The sequence below is a fragment of the Rhinopithecus roxellana genome, chromosome 18 (assembly GCF_007565055.1).
Source record: "Rhinopithecus roxellana isolate Shanxi Qingling chromosome 18, ASM756505v1, whole genome shotgun sequence".
Lineage (NCBI taxonomy): Eukaryota > Metazoa > Chordata > Mammalia > Primates > Cercopithecidae > Rhinopithecus > Rhinopithecus roxellana.
Window position 1 is genome coordinate 44,894,653 of NC_044566.1, and position 21,833 is coordinate 44,916,485.

A 21,833-nucleotide genomic window follows, 5' to 3' on the forward strand; every position below is an offset into this window, starting at 1 on the left:
CCTTCCCAACATCACTGATGTGAGGCAGAACCATCACAAACTGGAATGGCCACAGAGCCATTCTGACCCAGTGGATCCACCACTCCTAGGCCCTCTCCAACTGACCCCTGGTACAGTCAATTATTCTTCCTCCAAGTAATTACTTCCCTCTTGTCTGAACATCCTTGATATATATAAGTGTGGCGATGCTTATATTTGTGTGATGTAGCCAGCATTCCATGGGAATAGACATTTGTGAGTCAAGGCAAGAGCACTGAATATGTAAGCATTGCATTGAAAATGCTACTGTCAACTCAGCCATTAGCTTCACTTTGCAAATTGATTCTCTTTATTGTTACCCATATTGGATGACAGAGGAAAGGGAAGAAAGCGAAGGAAGAAGTAAGCCTGCTGTGATAATTGCATTCTTCCTTCTATGCAGGAAATAAAAAATATTTATCCTTTCATTCCTCTAAGCATGCCAGTTCAGAGTACAGTTCAGCAAAGAACTCCAATGTTAAAAAGCCCAGATGACATTTCCAGAACAATACACTATCCAAGTTTTAAAACAGGGACAGACAAGGTGACTAATGGCTGGTGTGTTGGTTATAGGCCCTGGAGAACTGTAGTAGTCACGATTTAAAGTGATTCCTCCCGGGGAGCCAGCAACAGGATTTTGAAACCTATGATTTATTTCTACAGAACAAGCCAAACATGGGGTCTTCATACAACAGTTGCATTCCATGCAGCTTGAGGTAGAGCAAAGATGCATTTTCTTTTTTTCCATCCTCCAGTTTAGGTGGCTCTCAATTTGCTACTTGGGCTGGGAATACGAGCCTCCCTTACATATGTGTGTGTCAGAGATAAAAAGTACTTTCCCCAGCTCTTCATTACAAAGGAAACTTGATGCTACATTACGTGATGTAACTCCTCCTTTTGATTATAGGGCCTTTAGAGGAAGGTCACATGGACAGTTATTTCTGGTTTAATTCAATATAAGGACAGACGCCAGAGAGAGGAGTCAGTGCTCATGGGAGAGGGAAAAAAGGCAAGGAGAGAACGAAGTAAGAGATTTGGAATTGCAAATCCGGAGTTAAAAGAACAGCTACAGCATGGGTGGTGTCCTGCAGGCCCTCCTCTCACCACTCTGCACACCTGAGCCTTCTCCTGTGAGGGCCCCAGAACAGCCACACCACACCTCCTGCCTTCTACCTTGTCCTCTATTTTAGGAATACCAGTGAGAAATAACCTGATGATATGGCCAGGTTAACATGAAAATAAGGCAACTTTCCTTTAAGAAAATAAGACAGAGAAATAGGCTTTGATTGTTGCTCAGGAGTCCCTCTGCAGCAGGGCCAAACTCTATTTCGATGGTCCTTAGCAGCCTGTTCCAAGGGACCTCACAGACCTGACCTCATGGGAAGGAGATTTGAGAGATGGTTAGAAAAATTGGGGGATGTCAAATAGTTTAAATCTCTGTTGTAACATACAGAGATATAGTAATGTTGTGCTTTGCTTTGCTCCAAAAGAGACATTGGACTTTTTTTTTTTGAGTTGGAGTCTCACTCTGTCACCCAGGCTGGAGTGCAGTGGCGCAGTCTCAGCCCACTGTAACCCCTGCCTCCCGGGTTCAAGCGATTCTCCTGCCTTGGCCTCCCATGTAGCTGGGATTACAGGTGCATGCCACCACGCCCAGCTATTTTTTGTATTTTTATAGAGATGGAGTTTCACCATGTTGGCCAGGCTAGTCTCAAACTCCTAACCTCAAGTAATCTGCCCACTTCAGCCTCCCAAAGTTCTGGGATTAAAGGCATGAGCCACCACATCCAGTCAAGACACTGGACTTTTGAGAGCACAATTTCTACGAGTTTGGATAGGCAAGAGAGATGTGTAAGACAGGCTGCTAGGAGCTGCTAGAGAAGCACCTTAATTTAAATAATGATAGTAGTAATACAAGCTTCAACTTCAAAAGGGAGAAGGCTAAGTTAGAAGGAAAAGGGCTTGTCATTCCTTATTACCGTGGGGTGTAAGAACTGAGTGTTTCATATGGCTGAATGTTTTCGTCTAATTAAAAATAAAACGAAATTATTTTAGAAATTAAGACTTTATACTTTAAAGAATTTTTCTTCTATCCAGGCCAATAATATTTAAACCTTAATGATGGCTCTTATGTAAGTTCTGGGAACATTTTTGAACCATGGGCTTGTACTAATTAGCAAGGTATTGCTAGGTAATTGTTTTGGCTGGCTGGCTTGCTGCTTCCCTCAGGCATTTCTAACTTTAAGGTCACTCTTTCTCCTTTTCGCTAACGAGGTGTGTTTAGTATTGCAGGGGTATTATAATTGCTGAGCCTTAGTTCCAGATATCCAGGTGGGTGGTAACCTATAGAAGCCCTCTATTCTGTTTTTATTGGGGTTGAGGCATTATAATAAGCTCCTGGAATTTCCTCATAGGCACTACTGTAATAATTTTAGGAATAGTTTTTATGATTTCTTATTAAAATGGAACACATTATCATAGCCACCGAAGAACTTAGAATAAGCCTGGTAAACAGATGTATATGTTTCTTTTTTTCAGGCTTTTTTTAATTTTTAATTTTTTGGGTACATAGTAGGTATGTATATTTATGGGGTGCATGAGATATTTTGATATAGGCATGCAGTGTGTAATAATCACATCATGGAAAACAGGATAGCCATCGCTGCAATCATTTATCCTTCATGTTACAAACAATCCAATTCTATTCTTTTAGTTATTTTAAGATATACAATTAAATTGTTTTGACTATAGTCACCCTGTTGTGCTATCAAACAGTAGGTTTTACACATTCTTTCTAACTTTTTTTGTACCCATTAACTATCACCACTTCCCCTCCACCCTGCACTACCCTTCCCAGCCTCTGATAACTACCCTTCTACTCTCTATCTCCATGTGTTTTATTGTTTTGAGTTTTAGATCCCACAAATAAGGGTTTTTTTGTTTTGTTTTGTTTTGTTTTGTTTTTTAATAATAAAGTAAAACATGTGATGTTTGACTTTCTGTGCCTGGCTTCAGATGTGTATGTTCCTGAACTTATATTATCTTGGGTTTCTAATATCTTGTGAAAAATATTTAGTTTCTCACAAAGAGTTCTAATTTCTTCCAAATCTAGTTCTCTCTTTCTAGGCACATAGGAGGATTACACTTTCCTGCTTCCTTGCAGTTGAGTAATTAATTATTGCCCCTGGGTTGTGAACAAAAGAGCTGTGCCATGTCTGGGCTAGATCATTCATTGCTGCTGTGCAGTCCTCCAGCTCTGCTCCTTCTTTTCAGTGGTGAGTCCCATGAGGCATCACAGAAAAAACGGTGGCATCTCAAGACACAGTGTGCAAATGGAGCAAACTTCACGTGGAGCAAAGGCGACCTGCCAATCTGCACTAGCATCCAGTATGAGTGAAAAATCAACTCTTTCAGTTTTTATTTTTTATTTTCTATTATACTTTAAGTTCTAGGGTACATGTACACACCGTGCAGGTTTGTTACATATGTATACATGTGCCATGTTGGTGTGCTGCACTCATTAACTCATCATTTACATTAGGTATTTCTCTTAATGCTATCCCTCCCCGCTGTCACCACCCCATGACAGGCCCCAGTGTGTGATGTTCCCTGCCCTGTGTCCAAGTGATCTCATTGTTCAGTTCCCACCTATGAGTGAGAACATGCGGTGTTTGGTTTTCTGTCCCTGTGATAGTTTGCTCAGAATGATGGTTTCCAGCTGCATCAATGTTCCTGCAAAGGACATGAACTCATCCTTTTTTATGGCTGCATAGTATTCCATGGTGTATATGTACCACATTTTCTTAATCCAGTCTCTCATTGATGGACATTTGGGTTGGTTCCAAGTCTTTGCTATTGTGAGTAGTGCTGCAATAAACATATGTATGCATGTGTCTTTATAGTAGCATGATTTATAATCCTTTGGGTATATTCCCAGTAATGGGATCAGTGGGCCAAATGGTATTTCTGGTTCTAGATCCTTGAGGAATTGCCATACTGTCTTCCACAATGGTTGAACTAATTTACACTCCCACCAACAGTGTAAAAGTGTTCCTATTTCTCCACATCCTCTCCAGCACCTGTTGTTTCCTGACTTTTTAGTGATCACCATTCTAACTGGCATGAGATGGTATCTCATTGTGGTTTTGATTTGCATTTCTCTGATGACGAGTGGTGATCAGCATTTTTTCATGTGTCTGTTGGCTGCATAAATATCTTCTTTTGAGAAGCGTCTGTTCATATCCTTCGCCCACTTTTGGATGGGGTTGTTTGATTTTTTCTTGTAAATTTGTTTAAGTTCTTTGCAGATTCTGGATATTAGCCCTTTGTCAGATGGGTAGATTGCAAAAAAATTCTCCCATTCTGTAGGTTGCCTGTTCACTGTGATGGTAGTTTCTTTTGCTATACAGAAGCTCTTTAGTTTAATTAGATCCCATTTGTCTATTTTGGCTTTTGTTGCCATTGTTCTAGTTATGAAGTCCTTGCCCATGCCTATGTCCTGAATGGTATTGCTTAGGTTTTCTTCTAGGGTTTTTATGGTTTTAGGTCTAATATTTAAGTCTTCAATCCATCTTGAATTAATTTTTGTATAAGGTGTAAGGAAGGGATACAGTTTCAGCTTTCTATATATAGCTAGCCAGTTTTCCCAGCAGCATTTATTAAATAGGGAATCCTTTCCCCATTTCTTGTTTTTGTCAGGGTTGTCAAAGATCAGATGGTTGTAGATGTTTCATGTTGTTTCTGAGGGCTCTGTTCTGTTCCACTGGTCTATATCTCTGTTTTGGTACCACTACCATGCTGTTTTAGTTACTGTAGCCTTGTAGTACAGTTTGAGGTCGGGTAGAAAGAACCTCCAGCTTTGTTCTTTTTGCTTGGGATTGTCTTGGCAATGAGAGCTCTTTTTTGGTTCCATATGAACTTTAAAGTAGTTTTCAATTCTGTGAAGAAAGTCATTGGTAACTTGATGGAGATGACATTGAATATATAAATTACCTTGGGCAGTATGGCCATTTTCACGATGTTGATTCATCCTATCCATGAGTGTGGAATATTCTTCCATTTGTTTATGTCCTCTTTTATTTCATTGAGCAGTGGTTTGTAGTTCTCCTTGAAGAGGTCCTTCACATCCCTTGTATGTTGGATTCCTAGGTAATTTATTCTCTTTGAAGCAATTGTGAATGGGAGTTCATTCATGATTTGGCTCTCTGTTTGTCTGTTATTTGTGTATAGGAATGCCTGTGATTTTTGTACATTGATTTTGTATCCTGAGACTTTGCTGAAGTTGCTTATCAGCTTAAGGAGATATGGGGCTGAGACAATGGGGTTTTCTAAATATACAATCATGTCATCTGCAAACAGGGACAATTTCACTTCCTCTTTTCCTAATTGAATACCCTTTATTTCTTTCTCTTGCCTGATTGCCCTAGCCAGAACTTCCAACACTATGTTGAATAGGAGTGGTGAGAGAGGGCATCCTATTTTGTGCCAGTTTTCAAAGGGAATGCTTCCAGTTTTTGTCCATTCAGTATGATATTGGGTATGGGCTTGTCATAAATAGCTCTTATTATTTTGAGATACATTCCATCAATACCAAATTTATTGAGCGTTTTTAGAATGAAGGGCTGTTGAATTTTGTTGAAGGCCTTTTCTGCATCTATTGAGATAATCATGTGGTTTTTTTTTTTATTTATTATACTTTAAGTTCTAGGGTACATGTGCATAACGTGCAGGTTTGTTACATATGTATACTTATGCCATGTTGGTGTGCTGCACCCATCAACTCGTCAGCACCCATCAATTCATCATTTATATCATGTATAACTCCCCAATGCAATCCCTCCCTCCTCCCCCCTCCCCCCTCCCCATGATAGGCCCCAGTGCGTGATGTTCCCCTTCCCGAGTCCAAGTGATGTCATTGTTCAGTTCCCACCTATGAGTGAGAACATGCGGTGTTTGGTTTTCTGTTCTTGTGATAGTTTGCTAAGAATGATGGTTTCCAGCTGCATCCATGTCCCTACAAAGGACGCAAACTCATCCTTTTTTATGGCTGCATAGTATTCCATGGTGTATATGTGCCACATTTTCTTAATCCAGTCTGTCACAGATGGACATTTGGGTTGATTCCAAGTCTTTGCTATTGTGAATAGTGCCGCAATAAACATACGTGTACATGTGTCTTTGTAGTAGAATAATTTATAATCCTTTGGGTATATACCCAGTAGTGGGATGGCTGGGTCATATGGTACATCTAGTTCTAGATCCTTGAGGAATTTCCATACTGTTTTCCATAATGGTTGAACTAGTTTACAATCCCACCAACAGTGTAAAAGTGTTCCTATTTCTCCACATCCTCTCCAACACCTGTTGTTTCCTGACTTCTTAATGATTGCCATTCTAACTGGTGTGAGATGGTATCTCATTGTGGTTTTGATTTGCATTTCTCTGATGGCGAGTGATGATGAGCATTTTTTCATGTGTCTGTTGGCTGTATGAATATCTTCTTTTGAGAAATGTCTGTTCATATCCTTTGCCCACTTTTTGATGGGGTTGTTTGTTTTCTTCTCGTATATTTGTTTGAGTTCTTTGTAGATTCTGGATATTAGCCCTTTGTCAGATGAGTAGGTTGCAAAAATTTTCTCCCATTCTGTAGGTTGCCTGTTCACTCTGATGGTAGTTTCTTTTGCTGTGCAAAAGCTCTTTAGTTTAATGAGATCCCATTTGTCAATTTTTGCTTTTACTGCCGTTGCTTTTGGTGTTTTAGACATGAAGTCCTTGCCCATGCCTATGTCCTGAATGGTAGTACCTAGATTTTCTTCTAGGGTTTTTATGGTATTAGGTCTAACATTTAAGTCTCAAATCCATCTTGAATTAATCTTCGTATAAGGAGTAAGGAAAGGATCCAGTTTCAGCTTTCTACTTATGGCTAGCCAATTTTCCCAGCACCATTTATTAAATAGGGAATCCTTTCCCCATTTCTTGTTTCTCTCAGGTTTGTCAAAGATCAGATGGCTGTAGATGTGCGGTATTATTTCTGAGGACTCTGTTCTGTTCCATTGGTCTATATCTCTGTTTTGGTACCAGTACCATGCTGTTTTGGTTACTGTAGCCTTGTAGTATAGTTTGAAGTCAGGTAGCGTGACGCCTCCAGCTTTGTCCTTTTGACTTAGGATTGTCTTGGCAATGCGGGCTCTTTTTTGGTTCCATATGAACTTTAAAGCCGTTTTTTCCAATTCTGTGAAGAAACTCATTGGTAGCTTGATGGGGATGGCATTGAATCTATAAATAACCTTGGGGAGTATGGCCATTTTCACGATATTGATTCTTCCTATCCATGAGCATGGTATGTTCTTCCATTTGTTTGTGTCCTCTTTGATTTCACTGAGCAGTGGTTTGTAGTTCTCCTTGAAGAGGATCATGTGGTTTTTGTCTTTGGTTCTGTTTATATGCCGGACTATATTTATTGATTTGCATATGTTGAACCAGCCTTGCACCGTAGAGATGAAGCCAACTTGATTTTGATGGATAAGCTTTTTGATGTGCTGCTGGATTTGGTTTGCCACTATTTTATTGAGGATTTTTGCATCGATGTTCATCAGGGATATTGGTCTAAAATTCTCTTGTTTTGCTGTGTCTCTGCCAGGCTTTGGTATCAGGATGATGCTAGTCTCATAAAATGAGTTAGGGAGGATTCCCTCTTTTTCTGTTTATTGGAATAGTTTCAGAAGGAATGGTACCAGCTCCTCTTTGTACCTCCAGTAGAATTTGGCTGTGAATCCGTCTGGTCCTGGACTTTTTTTGGTTGGTAGGCTACTAATTATTGCCTCAATTTCAGAGCCTGTTATTGGTCTATTCAGGGATTCAACTTCTTCCTGATTTAGTCTTGGGAGGGTGCATGTGTCCAGGAATTTATCCATTTCTTCTTGATTTTCTATTTTATTTGCATAGAGGTGTTTATAGTATTCTCTGATGGTAGTTTACATTTCTGTGGGATTGGTGGTGATATCCCCTTTATCATTTTTTTATTGCATCTATTTGATTCTTCTCTCTTTTCCTCTTTTTTAGTCTTGCTAGCGGTCTATCAATTTTGTTGATCTTTTCAAAAAACCAACTCCTGGATTCATTGATTTTTTGGAGGGTTTTTTGTGTCTCTATCTCCTTCAGTTCTGCTCTGATCTTAGTTATTTCTTGCCTTCTGCTAGCTTTTGAATGTGTTTACTCTTGCTTCTCTAGCTCTTTCAATTGTGATGTTAGGGTGTTGATTTTAGATCTTTCCTGCTTTCTCTTGTGGGCATTTAGTGCTATAAATTTCCCTCTACACACTGCTTTAAATGTGTCCCAGAGATTCTGATATGTTGCATCTTTGTTCTCATTTGTTTCAAAGAACATCTTTATTTCTGCCTTCATTTCATTATGCACTCAGTAGTCATTCAGGAGCAGGTTTAGTTTCCATGTAGTTATGCAGTTTTGAGTGAGTTTCTTAATCCTGAGTTCTAATTTGATTGCACGTGATCTGAGAGTTTTTTGTGATTTCTTTTCTTTTACAATTGTTGAAAAGTGCTTTACTTCCAACTATGTGGTCAATTTTGGAATAAGTGCGATGTGGTGCTGAGAAGAGTGTGTATTCTGTTGATTTTGGGTGGAGAGTTCTGTAGATGTCTATTAGGTCTGCCTGATGCAGAGCTGAGTTCAATTCCTGGATATCCTTGTTAACCTTCTGTCTCATTAACCTGTCTAATATTGACAGTTGGGTTTTGAAGTCTCCTATTATTGTTGTGTGGGAGTGTAAGTCTCTTTGTAAGTCTCTAAGGGCTTGCCTTATGAATATGGGTGCTCCTATATTGGGTGCATATATATTTTGGATAGTTAGCTCCTCTTGTTGAAATGATCCCTTTACCATTATGTAATGGCCTTCTTTGTCTCTTTTGATCTTTTTTGGTTTAAAGTCTGTTTTATCAGAGACTAGGATTGCAACCCGTGCTTTTTTTTCTTTCCATTTGCTTCATTTTGAGCCCACGTGTGTCTCTGCACGTGAGATGGGTCTCCTGAATACAGCAGACTGATGGGTCTTGACTCTTTATCCAATTTGCCAGTCTGTGTCTTTTAATTGGTGCATTTAGCCCATTTACATTTAAGGTTAATATTGTTATATGTGAATTTGATCCTGTCATTATGATGTTAGCTAGTTGTTTTGCTCATTAATTGATGCAGTTTCTTTCTAGCATTGATGGTTTACAATTTGGCATGTTTTTGCAGTGGCTGGTATCTGTTATTCCTTTCCATGTTCAGTGCTTCCTTCAGGAGCTCTTGTAAGGCAGGCCTGGTGGTGACAAAATCTCTCAGCATTTGCTTGTCTGTAAAGGATTTTATTTCTCCTTCACTTATGAAACTTAGTTTGGCTGGATATGAAATTCTGTGTTGAAAATTTTTTCTTTAAGAATGTTGAATATTGGCCCCCACTCTATTCTGGCTTGTAGGGTTTCTGCCAAGAGATTTGCTGTTAGTCTAATGGGCTTCCCTTTGTGGGTAACCTGACCTTTCTCTCTGGCTGCCCTTACCGTTTTTTCCTTCATTACAACCTTGGAGAATCTGACAATTATGTGTCTTGGGGTTGCTCTTCTCGAGGAGTGTCTTTGTGGGTTCTCTGTATTTCCTGAGTTTGAATGTTGGTCTACCTTGCTAGGTTGGGTAAGTTCTCCTGGGTAATATCCTGAAGAGTGTTTTCCAACTTGGTTCCATTCTCCCGTCACTTTCAGGTACACCAATCAAATGTAGATTTGTTCTTTTCACATAGTCCCATATTTCTTTGAGGCTTTGTTCATTTCTTTTTACTCTTTTATCCCTAAACTTCTCTTCTTGCTTGATTTCATTCATTTGATCTTCAATCACTGATACCCTCTGTTCCACTTGATCCAATCGGCTACTGAAGCTTGTGCATGCATCTCGTAGTTCTCATGCCATGGTTTTCAGCTCTATCAGTTCATTTAAGGTCTTCTTTACGCTGCTTGTTCTAGTTAGCCATTCATCTGATCTTTTTTCAAGGTTTTCAGCATCCTTGCGATGGGTTCGAACATCCTCCTTTAGCTCAGAGAAGTTTGTTATTACCGACCTTCTGAAGCCTACTTCTGTCAACTCGTCAAAGTCAGTCTCCATCCAGCTTTGTTCCATTGCTGGTGAGGAGCTGTGATCCTTTGGAGGAGAAGAGGTCCTCTGGTTTTTAGAATTTTCAGCCTTTCTGCTCTGGTTTCTCCCCATCTTTGTAGTTTTATCTACGTTTGGTCTTTGATGATGGTGACTTACAGATGGGGTTTTGGTGTGGATATCCTTCTTGTGGATGTTGATGCTATTCCTTTCTGTTTGTTAGTTTTCCTTCTAACAGTCAGGACCCTCAGCTGCAGGTCTGTTGGTGTATGCTGGAGGTCCACTTCAGACCCTGATTGCCTGGGTATCACCAACAGAGGCTGCAGAACAGCAAATATTGCTACCAGATCCTTCCTCTGGAAGCTTTGTCTCAGAGGGGCACCTGGCTGTATGAGGTGTCAGTCGGTGCCTAGTGGCAGGTGTCTCCCGGTTAGTCTACATGGGGGGGCAGTCTGTCTGTTCTCAGAGATCAAACTCCATGCTGGGAGAACCACTGCTCTCTTCAGAGCTGTCAGACAGGGATGTTTAAGTCTGCAGAAGTTTCTGCTGCCTTTTGTTCAACTATGCCCTGCCCCCAGATGTGGAGTCTACAGAGGCAGGCAGGCCTTGTTGAGCTGCAGTGGGTTCCACCCAATTCAAGCTTCTTGGCCACTTTGTTTACCTACTCAAGCCTCAGCAATGGTGGACACCCCTCCCCCAGCCCAGGCTGCTGCCTGGCAGTTTGATCTTGGACTGCAATGCTAGCAGTGAGCAAGGCTCCATGGGCGTGGGACCTGCTGAGCCAGGCACAGGATATAATCTCCTGGTGTGCTGTTTGCTAAGACCATTGGAAAAGCACAGTATTAGGGTGGGAGTGTCCCGATTTTCCAGGTACCCTCTGTCATGGCTTCCCTTGGCTAGGAAAGGGAAATCCCCCAACCCCTTGTGCTTCTCGGGTGAGGTGATGCCCCGCCCTTCTTCAGCTCACCCTCCGTGGGATGCACCCACTGTCCAACCAGTCCCAGTGACATGAACCAGGTACCTCAGTTGGAAATGCAGAAATCACCCATCTTCTGCGTAGATCACGCTGGGAGCTGCGGACCAGAGCTGTTCCTATTTGGCCATCTTGGAATGATCAACCTCAACTCTTCTAGTTTTAAGCCACTGAGTTTTCTGAGATTGTTACTGCCACATAACCTAACCCATCCTAACTATCATATGCTTCCTCTTCACAAATATATACAATGTCCAGCTTTAATTCAAGGGTTAGGAAACTGCAGCCTACCTGTTTTATTTTTTAAAATTTTAATTATTTTTACTTCTTTTATTGTGGTAAAATATTTATAATAAGATTAACCATTTTAACCATTTTTAAGTGTACAGGGATTCTGTGGCATTAAGTACATTTTCATTGTTGTTTAACCACTATCCATCTCCAGAACTCTTTCATCTTCTGTAACTGAAACTCTCTACCCATTAAACACTTACTCTCCATTTCCCCTTCCCCCAGTCCCCTGCCAACCACTATTGTATTTTCTGTGAATTTGTTTACTCTATTCCAATAAAACCTTATTTACAAAAACAATATGGAACTAGAAAAAAAATCAAGACTTAAAATAATTTTAAGTGGAATCATACAATATTTGCCCTTTTGTGACTGGCTTATGATGTCTTCAAGATTCATCTGTGTTGTTGCACATGTCAGAATTTCCTTCCTTTTTAAGGATTAATAATACACCATTATTTATAAAACATTATGTGTATGTAAATATGTCACATTTTCCTTATTTGTTCTTTTACTGATGGACATCTGGTTGGGTTCACTTTTTGTCTATTGTGAATAGTACTGTTATGAACATTGATGTACAAATACTTGTTTTAAACATCAAAACAAGTGGTTGAAAAAAAGCAGAATTTGGGAGTTGTGAGGAAGAGAATGGATATTGTAGGAAGGACAAGTTTATTTCTTTTGTATATATATCCAGAAGTGGAATGTCTGAGTCCTAAGATAATTCCATATTTAACGTTTTGAGGAAACACTATATAATTTTTCCGCAGTGGTTGCACTGTTTTACATTCCTGCTAGTAATGCACAAGAGTTCTAATTTCTCCATGTCCTTGTCAACGCTTGTTGTTTCTTTCTTTCTTTTTTTTTTAAATCGATTATAGCCATCCTAATGGATGTGAAGTTGTATCTTGTAGCTTTTATTTGTATTTCCATAATGTTTAGTGATATTGAACATCTTTTTGTGTGCTTGTCATTTGTATATCTTCTTTGGAGATGTGTCTCTTCAAGTCCCTTGCTTATTTTTGAATTAGACTGCTAATTTTTCTCTTGCTAAGTTGTTGCTGCCTGTTTTTGTAAATAAGATTTTATTGGAATTCGACTATGCCTGTTTATTTACATGTTTTTTGGTGGGTGCTTTCAAATGTTAACAACAGAGTCGAATAGTTGTGATAGAAGCTGAATGGCTCACAAAGCCTAAAACATATACTATCTGGCCTTGTACAGAAAATGTTTGCCAAGCTTTGCTCTAGACCATTCTGTTTCTATTTCTACCTTCGATTTCCACTTTCTTTAGGGAACCTGGTAAGTTGTTCTCTCCCTATCACTTGTGCTTTACTGCTGCTCACCTTTGTCTTCAAGGTGTGAGTCTTGGTCGATTTTAAAGACTAAAGGCTGTGAAAAAAGGCAGAATCTGGGAGTTGTGAGGAAGAGAACGGATATTATAGGAAGGACAAAATTTCAAGACTGAGGTGAAAACACGAAAGTGGGATTCCTCAATGTTAATTTTTTTTTTTCAGATGAAGTCTTGCTCTGTCGCCCAGTCTGGAGTGCAGTGGCGCAATCTCAGCTCACTGCAAACTCTGCCTCCTGGGTTCACACCATTCTCCTGCCTCGGCCTTCCAAGTAGCTGGGACTACAGGTGCCTGCCACTGCACCAGGCTAATTTTTTTGTATTTTTAGTAGAGACGGGGTTTCACTGTGTTAGCCAGGATGGTCTCAATCTCCTGACCTCGTGATCTGCCAGCCTCGGCCTCCCAAAGTGCTGGGATTACAGGTGTGAGCCACTGTGCCCGGTCCCTCAATGTCAATTTTTTTTAAACTAGTATTTATTAGTGCTTTAAATGTGCCAGGTCCTGCTAAGCAGTTTCTATGCATAATAACGTTTAATCATCAGAACAAATCTCCGAGATGGTTACTTTGAACTTAGGTCAGTCTAACCCCAGAGCCTAAGCTTAACCACTTAATCACTATGCTGAGCAGATACAAGCTGCATTTGGAGACAGAAAGCACATCAACTAGGTTGGCGGAAAGATTGTGTGTTGAGAAGTGGAGGTAGCTAAAGTGAATGTTGTAGACTTGAACCAAATTGCAGATGGCCTTGAATGGCAGGCTGTAGATTTTGGACTTTATCCTGAGAACTGTGGGGGCTTAGATAATAAAAATCAGTGTAGAGTTGTGAAAAATTGAAGGGCATGAGAAGAGGTGAGGCAGAGAGCTTTGGTAGGTTGCGGTAGTATTCAAGCACGATGATAAAGCCTTGAACTGGAATGCCATAAATTCAAAACTAGGTAATGAAAAGTCATGAATCTGTGTTCTCAGAGTAATGACCTCTAAAGGTATTTCTAGGTTAATTTAGAGGAGATGTTGGTTGCCCGTCTCCTGTCTCTATGTCTGTGGCTGAATTTTTCATCTACCATGTAGAGAACACTGGGAGATATGCCACAATAAAAATGGGAAACATGATTCAGCATTACCTGAAGTTACTTTTACTATGGCAGGCGTTATTTGTGCCTTTCTCAAGGCTTACTAGGGCTTTCTTCATGGTCACAAAGACTGAGAACTTTAACTTGATCTCCTTCCAGTTCCTAACGTACTACAATCTTACTCTATTGTTGATATCAGATAGGGCTCTTTATAGTATTTTTCTTACTTTTTTCAGACAAGCAGAAAAGAAAGGGTCTTTATTTATTAATATTTAGGAGGGGTCTACAGATGAGATAAACTTGTTGCTACAACTGCTCAGAGGCCATAAATGTTTGAGAGTTGGAGGCCTGTCTACGTCCAAGAAGGTTCCTGGTATTAAGAAAGGTCCAGGATGGCCGGGCATGGTGGCTCACACCTGTAATCCTAGCACTTTGGGAAGCCAAGGTAGGCGGATCACCTAAGGTCAGGAGTTTGAGACCAGCCTAGCCAACATGGTGAAACCCTGTCTCTACTAAAAGTACAAACATTAGCTGGGTGCAGTGGCAGGTGCCTGTAATCCCAGCTATTCGGGAGGCTGAGGCAAGAGAATCACTTGAACTTGGGAGGTGGAGGTTGCAGTGAGCTGAGATCGTGCCATTGTACTTCAGCCTGAGTGACAGAGGGAGACTCGGTCTCCAAAAAAAAAAAAAAAGTCTAGGAATGAGGCAGGCATTTTAGGTATTTCTAATGAGAAACATACAATAATTATATCTAGCTCTGTGTATTCATCTTAGTAGAGACGGAGTTTCACCATATTGGCCAGGCTGGTCTCAAACTCCTGACCTCAGGTGATCCACCTGCCTCGGCCTCCCCAAGTGCAGGGATTATAGGTGTGAGCCACTGCGTCTGGCTCTGTGTGTTTATCTAAAGTTGATTTAAATTATAGCATATTCATAATACAGTCGATTCACACGACATGCAGTAGTTGTGACCTATAAAGTCCCTGTAATCACTTAATACCAAACCATTGCTTCTTTTACCTATTTATATATCTATTTATTTATTTTTATTTATCTTTTTTTTTTTTGGAGACAGCATCTCGCCCTGTCATTCAGGTTGGAGTGCATTGGCGCGATCTCGGCTTGCTGTAACCTCAGCCTCCTGGGTTCAAGCAATTCTCCTGCCTAAACCTCCTGAGTAGCTGGGATTACAGGTGCACACTGCCTCGGCTGGCTAATTTTTTTTGTAGTTTAGTAGAGATGGAGTTTCACCGTGTTGCCCAGGCTGGCCTCGAACTCCTGAGCTCAGGCAATCTGCCCACCTCGGCCTCCTAAAGTACTAGGATTATAGGCATAAGCCACTGCGCCCAGCCATATTTATTTATTGTACTTTAAGTTCTGGGATACATGCGTGGAATGTGCAGGTTTGTTACAGAGGTGTACATGTGCCATGGTGATTTGCTGCACCCATCAACCTGTCATCTAGGTTTTAAGCCCTGCATGCATTAGGTATTTGTCCTAACGCTCTCCCTCCCCTTGCCCCGTAATCACCGACAGGCCCCGGTGCGTGATGTTCCTCTCTTTGTGTGCATGTGTTCTCATTGTTTAACTCCGACTTATGACTGATACCAAACCATTGCTTCTAGGGGAAATACAGGGTTAGGTTCCTGCAAGCCTCTGATCTCAAAGTTTTCACCAACTGATTGATACATAACCTTATTTTATGTGCGTTTCTGTTTAAAGATATCGTATTTCATATATATTATTGATTCATTAACATGGAACTCATGGCCAATAGCACTATAATTCATGCCTGAATGAAGCTTATCTAAGACATATATTTTCTCTGTAAGACACATCACAGTCTTTTTGTGATTAGAGACACTCGACAGTGCTTTGGTGCTGTGCTTGGGGCCATTTTAAATAGCAAAGTCATCAACAAGAAAAACAACACTGAAATGCTAAAAACGTAGCACTAAACAGATCACAAAAAGGATAATTATGTACAAAATGAGAGTTGAAACCAGAAGGCAGAGTGTTGCCTTGTTTGATCTGAGTCACACGTTGGGTGACTCATGTTTTTGCCACTCTGCACAGGTTCACTAATGACCATGAAAGCATCACGAGGATTGATCTTTGGGGTTACAAATAAATTTTAGTCAGTAGGCAGATTTACAAACATGGAATCTATGTATAACAAGGACTGACTATACATAATTATGAATGACACTGTTCTAAAACAGAACAGTGTTTCTGTTTCATGGCTCCCAATTAAGCCCTGAATGCTTACAACAACAATCCTAACATAAAAATGATACCAATGTAATTTGGTTAACTAGGTGCTAACCTATGCTTAGTTAATCCCTGTCTGAGAAAATCCTTTACCCCATGCAGTTCTGCTTTGACCAGTAGGTACTAACTGGACCAGGTGCTTGCTTTGTAAATCTAAAACCCTGCATGACAGCAAGGGACCCTTCCCTAGTCCAGGTGGTAGAAACACCAGGGTAAGCAATGACTACTACCAGCCTGCTAGTGAGAACTCATGACATACTTAATCTACTTTTGCTTTCCTCTACACTTATAACAATTAGGGCATGAGAAACATGGATGGGTTTTAATTTTGAGACAGGATTTCCATCATAGGAGTCAAGGACACAAAGTTAACCTTGCATAGACATCTCCCAAGACAGGGACATCAATTTAACAACTTGGAAACGAGGATGCCGTTTGATGCAGTCCAAACAATTAGACCTGTACGTAGATAGAACAGGACATCTAACCTCGGTTTTGCCTAAAATATCTGGCTCAGAACTCTTGGCAAATTAAATTTTCATAGGTGAAAGCCAAAGAGGTAGGAAGGATGACTCAACCTAGTTAATTGCAAAGTTCAATACAATATTGAAAGCTATTAAAGCACCATCATAATACGTTACTGTCCCACTTGAATAGTGAGAACATTTGAGGTCATTTCAGATTTTGGAACCAATTGCTGAATGTGGAACTGAGCCCCAAATTCCCTAGATACAAGAGGTGTCAGTGCTGGTTTATCGTCCTATACAGCAGAGTGGAAACAATGCCAGGTCCCACCTTGAGCATCATCTCCTGCTCTCCTCCAGCACCCAGGGTCCTCACAGTGCTGTTGATCCCTACAAGCCTGCTCTCTGTTGCAGGACTTCATACTTCTAGGCCACTCATTCTTTCTCCTTCTATCAAAATGTCTGATGTTCTGGTCAGGATATGACCCACTTAGCCATGTCTGAACTTTGTAGAATAATAAACCTGCTGCCTGCAAGCTGCTCTGACCATTTCCCTCTAGTAATGGGTTAACTGAGTGTCAGCTGGGGTCCTTGGCCTGCAGGGAGAGCATTCAGTCACTTGTGAACTCCCTCTGCTGGGCAGCTCGCCTTACCACCATGTTCCTGTGGGGAAGCCGGGGACCCCTCCTGGCTACCTCTGGTGTTCTTCAGTACTGCCCTAAGCTTTATTAAAGTACAAACAGTAGCAGATACTAACATTAGAAGTTCTGGGGAGACAGAAGTGACAGTAGAAAGCAAGGATGACTTCAAAGGAGAAGGTACTTTCACAAGGAGCTACAGATATTTTGAGATATAGTGTAGACTTCCCCAGCAGGCTGGAGCAAGATATGTGCACTCAGTGTTGGAACAAATGGAACCTCAGGGGCATTAGAATGTTCACGCAGAATACAATAATTGATACCCATAATGGCAGCTCTGATATTCAGGGAATGTTAAACTATGTTCAGACACACTGCCAACTAGGACATAGAAGTAAAGCAGTCATCCTTCCTACCTCTGTGGCTTTCACCTCTGAAAATTTAATTTGCCCAGAGTTATGAGTCAGATATTTTAGGCAAAACCGAAGTTAGATGTCCAGGCCTATCTACATACGGGGTCTAATTATTTGGACTGCATCAAACGGCATCCTCCTTTCCAAGTTGTTTAATTGATGTCCCTGTCTTGGGAGATGTCTATGCAAGGTTAACTTTGGCAAGTTGCTTGTGTCGTTGACTCCTATGATGGAAATTCTGTCCCCAAATTAAAACCCATCCATGTTTCTCATGCCCTAATTGTTGTAAGCATATAGGAAAGCAAAAGTAGATTAAGTTATGTCATGAGTTCTCGCTAGTTGGGTGGTAGTAGTCATTGCCTGGGCGATCTGGAGAGTGTTTCTGTTTCGTGGCTCCCAGTTAAGCCCTGAATGCTTACAACAACAATCCTAACATAAAAATGATACTAGCTAACATTTTACTGAGTGTTTATGATGTGCTGGATATTGTTCTAAGACCTTTACACATATTAACCTACTAATTCTCTGGATAACTCTATCAGGTAGTGTGATCATTAGTCTCCAAGGTAATCCCCAATGATCCCCATGTCCCGGAATTCGTATCACTGGGCGGTCACTTCCAACATTGTATCAGGGTGGGTCTGTGTGGCCAGTAGTGTAGGACACAAAGGATGGTATGTCCCATCCAAGATTAAACTACAGAAAATTGCAACTTCCTTCTTGGAGAGGAACTGAGGACTTGATCCAACAGCCCACAATGAATGAATGTTGCCAACAACCATGTGAGGGAGCTAGGAAGTAGATCATCTTATTTCAAAGGCCTGCAGCCCTGGCCAACAGCTCTACTGCACCCTCACAAGAGACCTGGGACAGAACCTCCCAGTTAAGGCTTTGTTGATTCCTGATTCACAGGAATGACTGGTTTATGTGCCAAGTTTTGGGGGTAAATAGTTACACAGTAACAGATAACAAATACAAGTTGGTACTGTTATTTTTTTTATTTTACAGAAGAACCAAGACACTGCAAGATATGTAACTTTCCCAAGCCGACCCTTAAGTGATGAGTTGGGGTGCAAATTCCAGGCTGTCTGTACAGCCTGTCACCTCTAGGCTAGATTGCCTCTGGGCATTTGTATAGATGTATATTGTGAGATCATCTGGGGTGCTCTTCAGTGTGGAAGAAAGGGTATAAATCTGTGACCACTATGGGAAGAATAAGCCCCCTGCTCACTGTGGGTCAACTTTCTGCATCAAGGATGCTGTGTATGTAGGACTTTCGGCCAACTCAGGATCACTCTGTCAATCTGCGGCTTAAAGGGTTCAAGTGGACCTAAAGCCTGAGATCACTAGGCCTTTCTCTCCAATATTTGGTGCCTGCCAAGGATGTGGAATTGTGTCAAGGATAAAGAGAAATTGTTTAAAATATGGGTTACACCTTTGGGAGAGCTTTGTTTAGTCACAGAGTTTGTTCTTGCTTCAAGCAGTGGGTTAAGTCCCATTTCATATTCTTTTCAAATTTGTATTAATTAATTCCTCCTCCCAATGACCTCTGGATGTGTCAGATTAAAAGCTCTTGGGTTCAGCACACCAACATGGCACAAGTATACATATGTAACAAACCTGCACGTTATGCACATGTACCCTAGAACTTAAAGTATAATAAAAAAATAAATAAATAAAATAAATAAATAAATAAAAGCTCTTGGGAGATGGAGGTCCCAGAAGAGATGTTGGACATTTAGAGAAGTTGTAGACTATTCATTCCAGAGACAATGCACACTCAGGCTTTTAGCCTTCAGTTTACCACACTGAAGTGTGGCCCAAAATAAAAATACTCTTTGCAATAACAAACCTTGTATCATTTCACAATTTACCTAGCTCTTTTAACTCTTCAGAATGCCTCCACATACTTTTCTTTTCCCCTCAGAATATACTGTCACAGAATTCCCCATTCTGTCCAGATGGGGAAAAGTGACTCAGGAGGCCAATTGATTCCCTAAGGTCATATATTAAGAGACTGTTTTTTGGTGCTTACTGTGTCTTCAAAGCACTTTGTACATATTAACTCATTTAATCTTAACAATAGCCCTGTGAGGTAGATCTACTATCAGCCTTGTTTTTATAGATAAGAAAACCAAGACCCAATTAATTAGCTTGACTTCATAGCAAAAAAGCCGTGGATTTAGTCAGGATTTGAACTCAGGAAGTCTGACTCATGGAGGCTGCCTGCCTCCAAAACCTTCCAGGTTACCAGCCCATGCTGGTTTTACTGGTCATTAGGTTTTACTGTAATTAATTCACAGTGTAGGCTGAGATCTGAACCCAGTTTTACATTTTCAACTTTAATTTTGTTGCCATGTCAAATATAAAATTTTATATCAGATGTTCATTTATTTGCAGGTGGAAACTTTTGTTTTAGAAAACGTAACGAGTTTATTTGTAAATATGGTCTATCTTTTCCGCTAAGCTGACTGCCGTGTTTAATGGAATGACCTTCACATGATAGCACTGAAAAACGCAACCACCTGACTGTCATTCCTGAGTCCTGAGAGTGCCACACAGACCACATAGTGGCCTGGAAAGTTCCAAGCCACAGTCATTTCCAGCTGGACTTGTGACTTCAGATTGCATGTAGCTCCTGTCCTGGGGGAGGGTAGGAGCTGGGAGGACCCGTTTTTTCTCTCTAGCCTAGGACCTAAATGGAAATTATGTTCAAGATCTTCTGTTTTCTTTCCCTGGGCCCCGACTGAATTTGACTCTTGAGGTCTTACCCCTCTGAGAGTGAGAACTGAGATTTGGGGCCATCTGCTCATTGCCAATATTAGTTCTCCAGAGGGACAGAACGAATAGGGTGTGTGTGTGTGTGTGTGTGTGTGTGTGTGTGTGTGTGTGTGTGTGTGTGAGAGTTTATCAGATTAAAAGCTGACACAATTACAAAGTGAAGTCCCATGCTAGGCCATCTGCAAGCTGGGGAAAGACAAGGTGGTAGCGGCCCAGTCCAAGTCCTAAAGCCTCAAAACTAGGGAAGCCTACGTGCAACCTTCCGTTTGCATCCAAAGGCCAGAGAGCCCCTGGGAGGCTGATGGTCCAGAGCCCAAAGGTTGAAGAACCTAGAGTCTGCTGTCCAAGGGCAGGAGGAGAGGAAGCAAGATCTCAGCACGCAGAGACAGCAAGAGTGAGAGGGCGCAGCAAGCTGCTTAGCTCCTTCTTCTACGTGCTTTGTTCCAGCTGCACTGGCAGCCAGTTGGATGGTGCCCACCCAAACTGAGGGTGGGTCTTCCTCTCCCAGCCCACTGACTCAAATGCCATTCTCTTCTGGCAACACCCTCACAGACCCACCCAGAAACAATACTTTACCAGTCATCCAGGCATCCCTAAATCCAAGCAAGGTGATACCTAATATTAACCATTACATTGCCTTCAGCATTTGTTACTAGTTTGTATGATTGATCATTTCTGTATTACTTATAGGAGGCAGTATAGTGTAGGGGTTAAGAAACTGGGTTTAGGGTCAGCTGGCCTGGCCTTTTTTTTTTTTTTTATGCTTTATGTTCTAGGGTGTGTGTGCACAACGTGCAGGTTTGTTACATATGTATACATGTGCCATGTTAGTGCGCAGCACCCATGAACTCGTCATTTACATTAGGTATATCTCCTAATGCTATCCCTCCCCGCTCCGCCCACCCCACAACAGGCCCCGGTATGTGATGTTGCCCTTCCTGTGTCCAAGTGATCACATTGTTCAACTCCCACCTATGAGTGAGAACAAGCAGTGTTTGATTTTCTGTTCTTATGATAGTTTGCTGAGAATGATGGTTTCCAGCTGCATCCATGTCCCTACAAAGGACATGAACTCATCCTTTTTTATGGCTGCATAGTATTCCATGGTGTATATGTGCCACATTTTCTTAATCTAGTCTGTCATTGATGGACATTTGGGTTGGTTCCAAGTCTTTGCTATTGTGAATAGTGCCACAATAAACATACGTGTGCATGTGTCTTTATAGTAGCATGATTTATAATCCTTTGGGTATATACCCAGTAATGGGATGGCTGGGTCAAATGGTATTTCTAGTTCTAGATCCTTGAGGAATCGCCACACTCTCTTCCACAATGGTTGAACTAGTTTACACTCCCACCAACAGTGTAAAAACGTTCCTATTTCTCCACATCTTCTCCAGCACCTGTTGTTTCCCGACTTT